Source organism: Neovison vison, unplaced genomic scaffold (genome assembly GCF_020171115.1).
Source record: "Neovison vison isolate M4711 unplaced genomic scaffold, ASM_NN_V1 Scaffold_068, whole genome shotgun sequence".
Classification (NCBI taxonomy): domain Eukaryota; kingdom Metazoa; phylum Chordata; class Mammalia; order Carnivora; family Mustelidae; genus Neogale; species Neogale vison.
Window position 1 is genome coordinate 59,012 of NW_025334872.1, and position 13,636 is coordinate 72,647.

General features: G+C 49.9%; 1 pseudogene; it reads right to left on the minus strand.

The window, feature by feature from the left end:
- Positions 1 to 342: 342 nt before the first annotated feature.
- On the minus strand, positions 343 to 12,087 carry LOC122897996 (annotated as a pseudogene).
- Between the last annotated feature and the right edge of the window lie 1,549 nt (positions 12,088 to 13,636).

Below are 13,636 nucleotides of genomic sequence, written 5' to 3' on the forward strand. Positions count from 1 at the left end.
CTCTCGACTGTTCTTTATAAAGATGATTGCTCAGCATTGACATGGAAAAGCATCTAACCTAAAACTGGAGCCATTCACAGCTGCAAATGAGCCAGAAGTAATTAAAATGTAGTGACCACATGACAGGAACTTGTGCCCCCAAGCAGGCCTCCCATATGCAGGTGTAGCCCCAGATGTGCAGGGACCCTGGACATCTGGGCCTCACAGTCTCCCTCAAGGGGACAGAAGAGGGATCCTGCTCTGATGGCCCCACTGGCAGCATCCCCTGATGGAAACGGGGGCAGCCCCTCACGTGTTCCTGGTGTCCAGGTGATTCTTGGGCACAGCCATGTCTCAGCTTCTTCATGATGGGGGAGGGGGGTGGTGAGTAGCCCAGCAGCTGCGGATGCCACACATCCTCCAGGGACAGTCCAGCATCTTCAGGTCCCACAGGTCCTCCAAGGGACAGCCCGGCAGCTGTGGGTACCACAGGTCCTCCAGTGATAGCATCTTGGTGAGTTTGTGGTCCAGCAGATAACTGCTCAGGTGGCTCTTGTCATGCCACATGGCCTCCATCCCATTGGCCAGGTCGCCCCCATCACATGGTGATGGGCCAAAGTCAGTCAATGAACCTCCACCACTAATACCCCAAAAAAGGCCCCCAGGTAGTAAATGCTGCCCTGATCCCTGGGGATGTGGGCCTGGGACTACAGCTGGCACTCATAGCTGAAGTCCTTGCAGGCTTCCCAGTAGGAACTGGGGTACAGGGTGCCAAAGAGGGGGGACAGGATCTCCACACCCGTGTGGTCACAGAACTTCAGGTCTATGCCTGCACACCAAGTTGCCCAACTTGAAGAGGAAGTGCTGCTCACAGAAGCAGCTGACCTTCACCATGTGCCGCATGGACACATCCTGCCAGTGTGGAGTGTCGGGGACCGCCTCCGGCCGGGAAAGTCCCCACCATTACACGATGGTGCTTGGCTCACTGCCAGCAAAATACGCTGCAAGTGAACACCGAACTTTCTGGTGAAGCCCACCTGAAGGAGGACATAGTCATTGGCTGTTTCAAATTTAATCAGCATAGTAACAGGACTCTCATTGGCTCTCCCCATTGTTTGGCCCCTTATTGGTCACCCTGACACATATAAGCTAAGAAAGTTGTCGAAATAAAGAGACGAAGCATTAACACCATGCCATGCTGGTTGTCGTTCTTGCGGGCCGAGGGCGACAAATGGTGCTGAGACCCGGGAATAGTTAATGAGTAAGTAAACCTTGCAAGGAGAAAAACTGCAGGTAAGCGGGGAAGGAACCACGACTAAAGTGGTGGGAATCTTGTACAAGACCGCAATAAGAAGCGGGGCGGCCATAGAGCCGGGATTTTCTTCCGAGGTAAAGCGGGAAGTAAAGGTCGACTGAAGTATATGCGCGTAAAAAGTCAATGTGTTGGTTAGTGTCTTTAACGTCTGCGTCTGTTGTCTTTGTGTTCATAATGGGATCTGAAGTATCTAAAGAGCGGTCTTCTTGTGCCTCAGAAGGGGGTAGTTCTAGTGAAGAGGAAGAAGAAATGTCAGGGGAAGAGTTAGACCGTAAAATGCACTGCAAGTTTGAACAGTTGAAACTGTCGACTCCAGCAAGGCCTAGTGCCCCTCCGCCGTATAATCCTATGGCGTGCCAAGGAGCTTGTAGCTGCTGCACCACATGCGGTAGTGGCAGGGTTTCGAGCTGGAGAGATCATGACCTGACCTCTGCCTTTCCGGTTTTAGAGGACCAAAACAACCAGCGGTATCATCAGCCTCTTGATTTTAAACTAGTTAAGCAATTAAAGGAAGCAGTCATGCAGTATGGCCCTCAGGCAGCCTTTACAGTATCTTTGTTGGAGACCATAGCGGGAATGAACTTAGTCCCTGAAGACTGGGGTAATCTAGCCCGCGCAACCTTGTCAGGAGGGCAATATCTAGTATGGAAAACAGCCTGGCAAGAATACTCACAGGACGCTGCCCGCTGTAATGCAGCGGCTGGAAATCCTCAGTGGGACCTAGATATGTTAATGGGAATGGGACCGTACATGGGAAAGCAGGCCCAAATACAATACAACCCTGCAGTGTATCTGCAAATAGCTGCGGCGGCCACTAAAGCATGGAAAACCATTCAAGGCAGTGGGGATTTACAGGGTCAGCTGTCTAAGGTAATACAAGGACCAAATGAGGCATATGCTGATTTTGTAGCGAGGCTGATGCAAACAGCTGGTCGAATATTTGGGGAGGTAGAGGCAGCCATGCCTTTGATAAAACAGCTGGCTTATGAGCAAGCTAATAAGTGGTGTAAAGAAGCCATCAGACCTTGGAAAAGCAAAGACTTGAGTACATATATTAAAGTTTGCAGGGATATCAATGACAGTGTTATTCAAGGGCAGGTTATGGCTGCAGCTATCACTCAAGGTTTACAAGGATTACAGGGAGCTCAACAATATAAACATAGGGATACTCCTGGAGTTTGTTATTACTGCAAGGAGCCAGGACACCTTAAGCGTGAGTGCCCAGAGATAAAGGTGTCTTATCAGGAGCCTAAAAAACCAGGTATCGATGTTAAAGATTGTTTCTTTTCCATCCCATTGCACCCCGAGGACACCCAATGTTTTGCTTTCACAGTACCTACCATTAATCATTCTAGTCTGGATCAACGCTATGAATGGGTGGTATTGCCTCAGGGCATGGCCAACAGCCCTACAATGTGCCAATTATATGTAGATCAAGCCCTGAAGGAGGTGAGAACACAATTTCCCCCACTCATTGTGTATCATTATATGGATGATATTTTGCTGTGCCATAAAGAAGAACAGTATATTGAGAAGGCCCTTTCCTTTCTTTTCAAACATTTTGAGAGATTCAGATTACACATAGCACCAGAAAAGGTCCAAATGACGCCCATTAAAGAGTATTTGGGAACTAGGTTAGAGAATACTAAAGTCAGACCTTTAAAGATAACCCTGCGGACAGATCACCTAAACACATTAAATGATTTTTAAAAATTGTTAGGAGATATCAATTGGATCAGGCCCTATCTAAAACTCACTGATCAGGAATTGTCACCCTTATTTGAGACACTTAAAGGAGACCCTAACCTCACCTCTCCTCGTCAGTTGACTGAGGGGGCAAAAGCAGCCATCAGTCTGATCCAGAAAAGGCTAGAAGCTGCTCATATAGACAGAATTGACTATTCCAAACCTTTGCTATTTTGTGTCCTTGCCGAAAAAACGAGCTCCCACTGCAGTTTTTTGGCAATCTGGCCCCATATCATGGGTTAGTTTGGCCCACTCTCCAAGAAAGGTCTTGCCTTGGTACCCAAGCGCCATTGCGCAAATTATACTTAAAGGGATTAAACTTAGTATAGCAGCATTTGGTAAACAACCAGATACTATAATAACACCATATACGCAGGAACAAATAAAGTGCCTAGCAGCCTGTGATGATGACTGGGCCATTTTGATAACTATAACGTGCGCTCAATTTGATAACCACTACCCATCACATCCGTGGCTACAGTTCAGTTTATCCAATCCAATCATATACCCTAGGATCACTCACCATAAACCCCTCAGTAATGTAAGGCTTATATTCACTGATGGATCTAAGCAAGGAGTAGGAGCTATAGTTACCAAAGAAGAGATTTGGACCTTCCTATTTCAAAGCTCCTCTCCCCAAGAAACCGAGCTGCTCACAGTGATAAAAGCATTTCAAATGTTTCATCAAGAACCCTTCAACCTTTTATCAGATAGTAGATATGTGGTGCAAGCTGTCTCTATCATTGAAAATGTGGGTTCTATTAATGCCAGGTCTACTATCTCTAAGGCATTACAAGAAATCCAAACATTAGTTTGGGACAGGAAGGTTCCATTTTATGTTGGCCACATAAGAGCTCATACAACCTTACCAGGCCCCCTGACACAAGGTAATCGGTTAGCAGACTCCTTAACCAGAGGAGAATTTGTCTTTGCCATTGAGGACCCGGTGCAACAGGCGAGACATTATCATAAGCTGTTCCATGTGAATGCTTTAACTCTTCGCCTCAAATTTAACATAACAAAAGCACAGGCACGGGACATAGTAGTCTCCTGCAGAAACTGCGTGACTTTACTACCTGCACCGTCTTTGGGGGTTAATCCTAAGGGTCTGTTACCTAATCATATATGGCAAATGGATGTCACACATGTTTCAGAATTTGGAAAGTTAAGATATGTTCATGTCTCTGTAGATACCTGCTCTGGAATAATTTTTGCCTCAGTGCATACGGGGGAAAAATCCAGAGATGTTATCGCCCATTGCCTACAGGCTTTCGCGGCATGGGGAAAGCCACGCCAGTTAAAGACAGATAATGGTCCAGCCTACACCTCACAACCCTTTAAAGCCTTCCTACAACAACTTGACATTCACTTGATACATGGAATACCCTATAACCCACAAGGACAGAGTGTTGTGGAGCGCGCGCATCTTACAATAAAAGATGCGCTTTATAAACAAAAAGGGGGAATAGGGGACACCTTCAGGTCCCCTAAAGATAAGCTCAACACCATTCTCTTTATTTTGAATTTTTTAACGTTGGACAAAACAGGTAAATCAGCTGAAGACAGACATGCAAGTGCTGTTGCTGCTCCCCCTAAGCCTTTAGTACTTTGGAAGGACATCCTCACAGGAAAGTGGAATGGACCAGATCCAGTGTTAGTATGGAGTAGGGGGTCTGTATGTGTTTTTCCACAGGAAAAAGAGGCTCCAATTTGGATCCCAGAGCGGCTGGTGCGTGCAGCCTTGCCTCCGGACACCAGTCATGATGCTGAAGATGCTGATGATAACGCTGGGGATGCTACACCTCCTGCGGCAGACTCAAGCCAGAGAGCTGTGAGCAGTGGTTAAAGCATGGCTATATCCTTTACCAGTGACTAATTCTTTTCTCATATTCCCTCCTCTCCCTTTGATGCATGGCAGGTCTGTAACTTGTTAGGAGCATGTACTGATATCTCAGCAGTGTCCATGTTAAATGGTGGCAAATTCCTCAGCTGTTCTTATAAACAAAATGACTCTGGTACCTTTGAGACAACAGTTAATGTGTCTTGTCCCAATAATATTATTTAATTGCTATCTTTCCCAGTGCTGGAATGTCACGGCCTTCAAGCTGGCTGTGATTATGCGTATCCCTACCCATGTTCCTATCCCAGTTTTCATTCCAGAGGACAAGTTACTGGTGGTGCTATCCAGAAAGAAGAGAGACCCCCTGTGACAGCATTGGCTATATCTACAGCAGCTGCCACGGCAGCAGCAGTCTCGCTTGCTGCAACTAGACCCACTGCGGAAGCTGTGAACACCCTTGCAGCAGGAACGGCAGCAGCCCTTCAAACACAGACCCGGATCAATGCACATCTGCAAGCAGGAATCCTGACAGTCAACCAGAGAGTGGATTTGGTTCAAGAACAAGTGGACATATTGGGGGCCCTATTGGGACTGGGATGTGTAGCGCCCTTCCCGGCAATTTGTGTAACTCCCATAGCCTATGCTAATATGAGTGACTTACAGAATGTCTCCCGACAGCTCTCCCAGTATTTGCAGGGTGCTTGGTCTGACGATTTTCTGACGATTTTCAAAATTTCACACGAGTACGCGTGTGCAACCAGCTTCCCTCCCAGAGCTATTTCAAACATTCAGCAATATGTTCCAGTTTACCAAACAATGGGCTGGCACAATTGGTCTTCTTGTCCACCTTCTTATTGGCATTCTGCTTCTATTCAGAAAAGTTCGCCAATGGAGAACACAGCAGCGAGAGCAGAGCCGAGCTATAGTACAAGCCCTTTTGTCAATAGAGGCTGGGACATCTCCCTAGATGTGGCTAAGCATGCTAGATCGGTAGTCAAAGACGGGTAAGATCAGTAGAGAAACATACCAACCTAAGACAGGACAGAGATCATCGATATCTTGTGTCTGATGACGGGTAAGGATGTTTTCTGCTACTGACGACCTAAGACAGGCACGATCTCTGCCATAAAACAAAAAAGGGGGAGATGTCGGGGACCGCCTCCGGCCGGGAAAGTCCCCACCATTACACGATGGTGCTTGGCTCACTGCCAGCAAAATACGCTGCAAGTGAACACCGAACTTTCTGGTGAAGCCCACCTGAAGGAGGACATAGTCATTGGCTGTTTCAAATTTAATCAGCATAGTAACAGGACTCTCATTGGCTCTCCCCATTGTTTGGCCCCTTATTGGTCACCCTGACACATATAAGCTAAGAAAGTTGTCGAAATAAAGAGACGAAGCATTAACACCATGCCAGGCTGGTTGTCGTTCTTGCGGGCCGAGGGCGACAGTGGAGCATCACAGACCTGGAGGACCACCACCCTCCAGCCCTCCCGATGAGGACCCAAGGGCCCGGCAGCCAGCTGGTCAGTGAAGATGTAGCAGGTGACCCTGTGTCCCACCATGAAGAGCTTCTCTGCTGTCTGCAAGAAGAAGTCCAGGAAGTTATAGGGACAGGGGACAGGGGGTGAGAAGATTCACGGCCAGAGGCTGGCAGCAGGACCCCAGAGCTGGGGGCCGTGAACATGTACCCCTTCTTCAAGGGGGCAGGCTCTGGGCTGTTTTAAGCGACAGCCACTCTCCCAGCCTGTCCTGAGTGAGTCTGCCCATGGGACCTCCCTGCCTCCTGCTCCCAGAGATGGGGGCCATCAGCACCCCATCTTACAAAGAGGACCCTAAGGCTTAGAAGGCTGGAAACCCATGCAGCCCTACATTTAAGTGGGGGCAAAGCTCACACACACCCAGCAGGCATGAGCCAGGTCATGGGGATAAATCGTGGCTCAGCCAATGGGAAACAAGCCAGACGGGAAGCAGGAGGAGGGAATGGTGCTCCTGGCAGAGGCACAGCATAGGCCAAGGCTTGGGTTCCAGCCTGAGGCACCTGTGGGAAACCACACTGCTGGTGCCCACAGAAGGGAGGGTCTATTCTATTCTATTTAGAAATCCTTACTATTGAAGCTCCCAAGGTTAAGTTTTCTTTGTCCTGTGATTTCACACAGTTTTATTTTCTTTGTCTAAAAGGTTTGAAACCTGGCTTCCTTGGTCATTTCTGTAGACATCAGTTTCATTATTGGGTCTCCATGTGCACATCACTACACTTTGGGTTTTTTTCCTCCTATTATTCTCTCTCATGTCCATTTCATTCTTAGCCCCGAGGTTAGAACCTTGGACCAAGGAAAATATCTTCCTCCCCTTCAGTGGAGTACAGAATGCGACACATACCCTCACTGTATTAGAGACGCATATATAAGAAAAACTGCACTGTGTGTTGTATGACAAAAGATGCCGACCTAAGTAATTTTGGAAATGAATGGAATATTTTGATTAAGGAGAAATACACTGTATATACACAGTGGACCCTATTTGATAAAGTTCTTCCCCATAAGAGTGGTAGCTAACAGTTCTGAAAACACCACATCTGTATTCTGGAACAGAGCAATGAATTAAATAAATGGCAGGTGGGAGAGCCAAGTTTGTCGCTGTTGGAGTAGGAAGTTACAGATCAGCAAAGGGAGAAGATCGTTATATCCACGTGATGATGGGCCAGGTTGGAGATATCAGTATAAACTCATCTTTAGCTTAATATGGACACAGACAGTTCCACATAGAAACCTTTAATTAGGTGTGTTTACTAAGGTTGGAATACATGCATATGCTGCCTTGCATTGTCCGCTGAGCACATTCAGTTCCCACAGGGAGACTTTGACACCATTCTCTAATAAGAGGGCTCTTTGAGGAAATCGCTGACACTAGGACTAAGTAAATACAGAAGCAGGGATAATCTTGAAGTGTCAGAAAGGAAGGAAATACCAAGAAAAACCCCCACAAAGATAGAATGCTATCAAAGGGAAAGTGGAACTAACGGAAAGCCCTTCCAATAGTCAAGCCGGAATGAACAAGCAACCAAATACTGTAGCGCTAGAGTATAACCACAGAGCCTCAAATGACTGCTCTGGTGTCCACACTGGTAAAAGTCAGTGATTAGTTCAAAAGGAATCTACAGGTCGCAAAGTGGATTCTCTCATGTTAACAGACCCAGATCAGCAAACCAAGACTTACTACCTAACCTAACTGCAGCTTCACACATACACACTCCATGTAACCTCTCACCACTCGACCTGAAAAATGGTCCCTCTGGTCCCCTTAGGACAGTGACCTTGCCAAAAACAATGCATCCTTTGCTAATACTTTCCTTTTTTCAATGCCTTCTCTGCCTTTTAAATTACTTGGCTTATTAACAGATTACATAGTTTTGTTTTGTTTTGACAAATGGGTTGAATAGACTTCTCTTAATAGAATTCCAAATAACAGATCCAGATATTCTGCTATCCATCAAGGGGGAGGGCTAACTCCCTCTCCCACAGTGTGGCTTCCACACAGTGTCTTCCTGCTCAAGAAGACACACTGTAAGCACATGGGAAAGAGGAACTCATAGTGGGGAAGTACGACCAACACTGCCTCAGCCCGATGACCAGTGTTAACAAGGGCAGCGACAAGTGACCTCCAGAGCACATTCCCTTGATATAAAGTGATGAAAGAGCACTTCAGTCCAGTCATGAGGAAAACATCATAAGTCTGAATGCAGAACTTTCTACCAAATACCTGACCAGGTCTCCTCAATACTGCCAGGGCCATCAAAACAAGACAAGTCTGAGAGACTGTCACAGCCCAGAAGAGCCTAAAGAGACATGAGGACCACATGTCACATGGCACATTGTTTTGGGATCCTGGATCAGGAAAAGGTACAACAGAAGGAACCTGAATAAAGTATGGACTTTGCTAAAGAATAACATATCAATATTTGTTCAGTAATTGTGAAAATTCTGGGGAAAAACAGAGAGTAAAAATTAAAACTCAAATAAGAAAAACCTATTGCATCAGATTGGAAACCTAGAGGAAATGGGTGATTTCCTAGTAAAAATACACTTTGACAAAATGGACCCTAAAATAAGGAAACAATGCCAGTATATCGTGATCAGTAGGGTTTATCCCAGAACGCAGGGCTAGTTTAACATTATAAAATCAGTACTATACTCCACCTATCAACAGATTAAAGGAGGGGAAAAAAGCCCTAAGTTCATCTCCATGGCAGCAGAAAAAGCATTTGGAATCGGTCATCTTTGGGAAGACTTCGGCCTTACACTAGAGTTGGAGGTGCGCGTACCCACCGGATCTGCTCCGGGACATGCTCCTGGGGACCAGAACGTTCATGGCAACACTATTCTCAGTGACCAAGAAGTGCAGATGACACAGGTGTGTACCAGAGGACAGTGAACAGGTGTGGAGTTTCTCACCATGGAGACCTGCACAGAATGGCAGGAGGAAGGGACCGCAGCTCTGTGTGTTCGCAGACATGTGCGAACTCAGAACCACATCCGTCTGTGAATCTCACAAACATGCCGTAGGAGCTCTCAAGGCCAGGAGACCCAGACTGCCGTGCAGCTGTGTGTGTGGGTGGCACGGAGACATCCCCCGTCGGGGCAAAGACGGTCTCAGAGTGGGAGTGGCGTGAGGGAAAAAAAGGGCTTCAGAGGCATTTCAGACACTCAGCACCCTAACGTGAGTGATGCTAAACAGAGGAGATTATGCGGTGATCTGTATTTTCCTTTGATCCTATGACAGGTCACAATAGAAGACAAAAAAATAACTAAGAGGAAACAAAACAGGACCCTCCGCTTGAACCCTGGGAGCTGAGTCTGCCTAGTCGGGACTTGAGCTCTCCTTGTGTTTCTTGAGGATAGAATCCACTTCTTCTGCTGGACCACCCACCCGGGCCGGGCTGCAGAGGCCTGTTGCCACACCACTCCGCCCCTGCACCTGCCAGCCAGAGGCCAGGCCCGGGGGACGCGGAGGGCCTGAGGAGGCCGTCACACCCACAGCCGTCCATCTGGGACGTGGCATGTCCACCCGCTACCGGAACCTCGCTTCACTTGCTCAAGTCTCTCTGTCAGAGACGGCATCAGCTGGCCTCCGGCCTAGGCTGAGCTCAGCGGACAGTGTATGTTGGTCCCACTAAACTGAGGTACCGCTTGGAACACCTGGCAGAGACTCCATTTCTGCCACACGTCCCGCACTGTAGGTGCTCGGAGGGGACGGAGGATGGTTGCAGCCCTCCCGAAGCCAAAGCCTCATGGGGAAGGCAGACGTTACCGCGACAGCCACAGGAATGACGTGCAGAGCCGCACAGGACACGGCTAGCTGTGACGGCAGGGAGAGCCTTTGAAAGGGCCCCAGACTGGCTAGAGAGGTGGGGTGGGGCGTGCTTGGCAGAGGGAGGGTTTCAGGTGAGATCTGCGGATGAGCAGGAGTTGGGCGAGGGGTGGCCAGGAGTGCAAAGTCCCCGTGGGACAGAATATGACTGATCTGTGGCCCTAGGAGCCTGTTCACTTGTCTCCAGCCCCACACACCACTAACGGCAGCCAAAACCAGCTCAGACCTGACTTAGGGGTGGCGGAGTGGGAGATGGGTCAGCCCTCAAGAATGTTCTTGAAGCCCAGACCTGGCTGACATATGGTGGCCAGGACTGAAGGGTCTGAGCCCACACCAGGGTTTGCTTTCTCAGGGGCTCTCCATGTCCTCAGCAGCAGCCCCCCCCCCCCCCCCCCAGTGTGCCATAACACACAGGAGGTCCTGCTCTGAGAGAGCTCGCATTCCAAGGCTGACTGGATGTTTGCCTTCCGGGAGGGGAGCGCCTGAGTCCCTCCTTGTCAGAGTAAAATCCTGAGAACAATGGAATGTGTGTGAGCAGACAGTTGCCCACATCTGCCACTGAGTTCCCTGGAGGGGCAAAGGGTTTGCAGGGTTGAAACAGGTGGATTTTCTAAACCCTCTCATTATATTTGGTTTTCACTACTTCTGAACTGGAAACAATTTATTTTTATTTTTTATTTCTTTAAGATTTTATTCTTTATTTATTTATGTACTTATGTGTATGTTTATTTACTTGACAGAGAGCGAGGGAGAGGGAGAGTACAAGCAGGGGAAGGGGCAAAGGCAGAGGGAGGAGGAGAAGCAGCCTCCCTGCGGGACTCCCAGGACCCCGGGGATCAGGACCTGAGCAGATGCTAAACCAACGGAGCCACCCAGGCGCCCAGAACTGGAAACAATCTTAATTCCTGTGCTCCGTGATTGTTCTGCTGTGATAGAAGGGTATAGTTCCTCTGGAACTATTCTCAGAAGAATTAGCAAATTAACACATTAGAAACTTCCTACATGTCGAAGATTTTTATCTCAATGGTATTCATTTGAATATGAAATGCTGGTTGAGAAAAAACAGCAAAACCTTCAACAGAAGAGACTCTTTCATCTTTGTTTTCCTGCTTTGTCCTCAATGAGCAAATAGTGGAGAGTTCTCCGAAAAGCAGACTGGGGAGGGCCAGGACATACAGGTTTCTGCTCAGGGTCCCACGTGAGCTGCGAAGGGGCTGTCCGGGATACGAAGGCCAGTGCCCAGCCTGCTGCATGACCTGTGCATGGGGTCAGCCAGCCAGCACCCCCTGGAGAGTGGGGACAGCCTCACAGCAGAAGTCCTGCTCTGGGTGTGAGCTCCCTGCCTCTCTGTGCCGCTGTGTCCTGAGGGCGTCCACAGCCATTTGGCCACTTTCTGATGTTTAGGGACTGTGGAAACCTGGAAAGTTAATATTTTCTGTTACCATATTCCTTTACCGTAACTTATCCGAAAAACAAGGGGTTGAGAGAAAAAGAGATGAACTATGCAGACGTTAAATTTAAGTGGTGTCTACAAAATAGAAACTATGAAAAGTCACAGTCTTCTACAGACAAGTGAACGAGGAAGGGCAGAATTCATAACCAGTTTGGATCTTAGAGCATGCTCAGAAATCTCTCTTTATTTGAGACTTCTTAATATTCAAACAACAGAACCCAAATGCTCACAAAGTAAAGGCCAAACCGCAGCTGTGGCCCAGAGACCCCAAGGCCCTGACCCTTAGTGGTGGAGCCTCGGGTGCTGTCAGCAGGGGAGACGCAGCCCACTCACCAGACACTTCCTCTTCCTGCCATAGAAGGCCCATGTAGAGCCATAGGTCATCTCCCCAAGGACACCCCAAAGCCACACAGGCCATGACCCCAGCCCCCACACCACCCCTTTGTAGTCCCAGAATGCACTGCGCTCGCCCGACCTCAGGCCTGCGGTGCCTGCTGCTCCCTCTGTGGGGCGGGCCTGACCACTGACAACTGGGCAGCGAGCCCGTCCTTTCCCTGCCGTGTCTACAGCTGGGTCCCGGCCCTGCCCTTCTCTACCTTGCCCCCTCTTGGTGACTCTCCAAAGTCAGTCTGTCCTTCAGGAAACGAATGAGAGGGGCTGGGGCTGGGGTCAGGGAGAGCGTGGGGCGTGCACGGCGGCGGGTGCCGGGACTCGTGGAAGGCCGGGACTCACGCACCTGCACCCGCGGCAAGCGATACATTTGTATCGATAAAATCCCTTACTCTGCCTTTGTTTGGTTGGCATCTCGGTCACTGGGTCGGTCACTGGGACGTGAGGGCTCGGGGGGCTCGCCTCCGCGCGTGTCCCGCTCAGCGTCCGGAGCGCATCAGGTGCGCGGAAGAGGGCGCCCCCTCCTCTCTCTGCTGCTTCCCTGCGAGGCCGACCTCAGGGCCGCCGTGTGGGCTACTGGACGAGCAGCCCCGCACCCACCCCACAAACACACGTCCTTCTGCTGCCGCGTCTGCATGTCCTTTATCTTGGGAGATGAAGGTTACAAATCCCAAGGACTGATGAGGCAGGCGGGTCCAGTGCACAAGACGCCCAGCCAGCCCCACGCAGGCTCCCCTCTGGCTGGCGAACAGGACTGTCCCCCGGAGAACTGCCACCATCCCCAGGGTGCACAGTGTTCTGCCGCGAGGGGCGCTCCCTGAGCACGGTCCCTGCATGGAGGCCGGCGGTGCAGGCCGCTCCTTGACGGGGCTCTCCTCGGATACACGCTCCATCCAGCCTGGTCGCCAGGATGCCCACCCAGAGGTTTCCCATGTGATTCTTGCCCGGGACCGGCCTATTCCCCAAGATCATCTCCGAGGAAGACTTCGCCTGGAAGCAGCAGCAAAGGTCGAACGGAGCTGCGAACGGAAACCGGCTTCTGCGGTGAACCCAGCCTCTGGCAGCCTCCGGAGCGGGCAGCACAGGCCGCCAGCGCCTCGGGTCACCGTGCGCAAGACCACCGGGAAACGGCAGCACAGGCGCCGAGTGCCCGCAGGGAGATCTGACCAGACATTAGACTGTGTGTGACCTCGCACGCGCGATTCTCTGCTTTCACAGCCTGGGCATGTGCCGGGAAAGGGTCCGGAGCCCTCCGATCTGCGGACGTGACACAGTCTCACGGCTCTGACCTTCTGTAACTGCCGTCTTCCTACTCAACGTGGCCTCTGAGGCTTCTCCGTGCTCCTTCGTTTCATCTGCTCCTTCGGTAAGGGAGCGACGCTCCGCGGCTCCCCCAGTTGCTGGACACTCGGGGCTGGCCTGACAGTGCCAGAGTGAGCGCTTGCCGAACCCCTAGAAACTGCCAGTGTTCCTCTCTGGTGTGGGCCCGCCTTCTCGGGATTTGCTGACCCTGAAGTTTCTTTGCCACTTCCACCAACGCTCA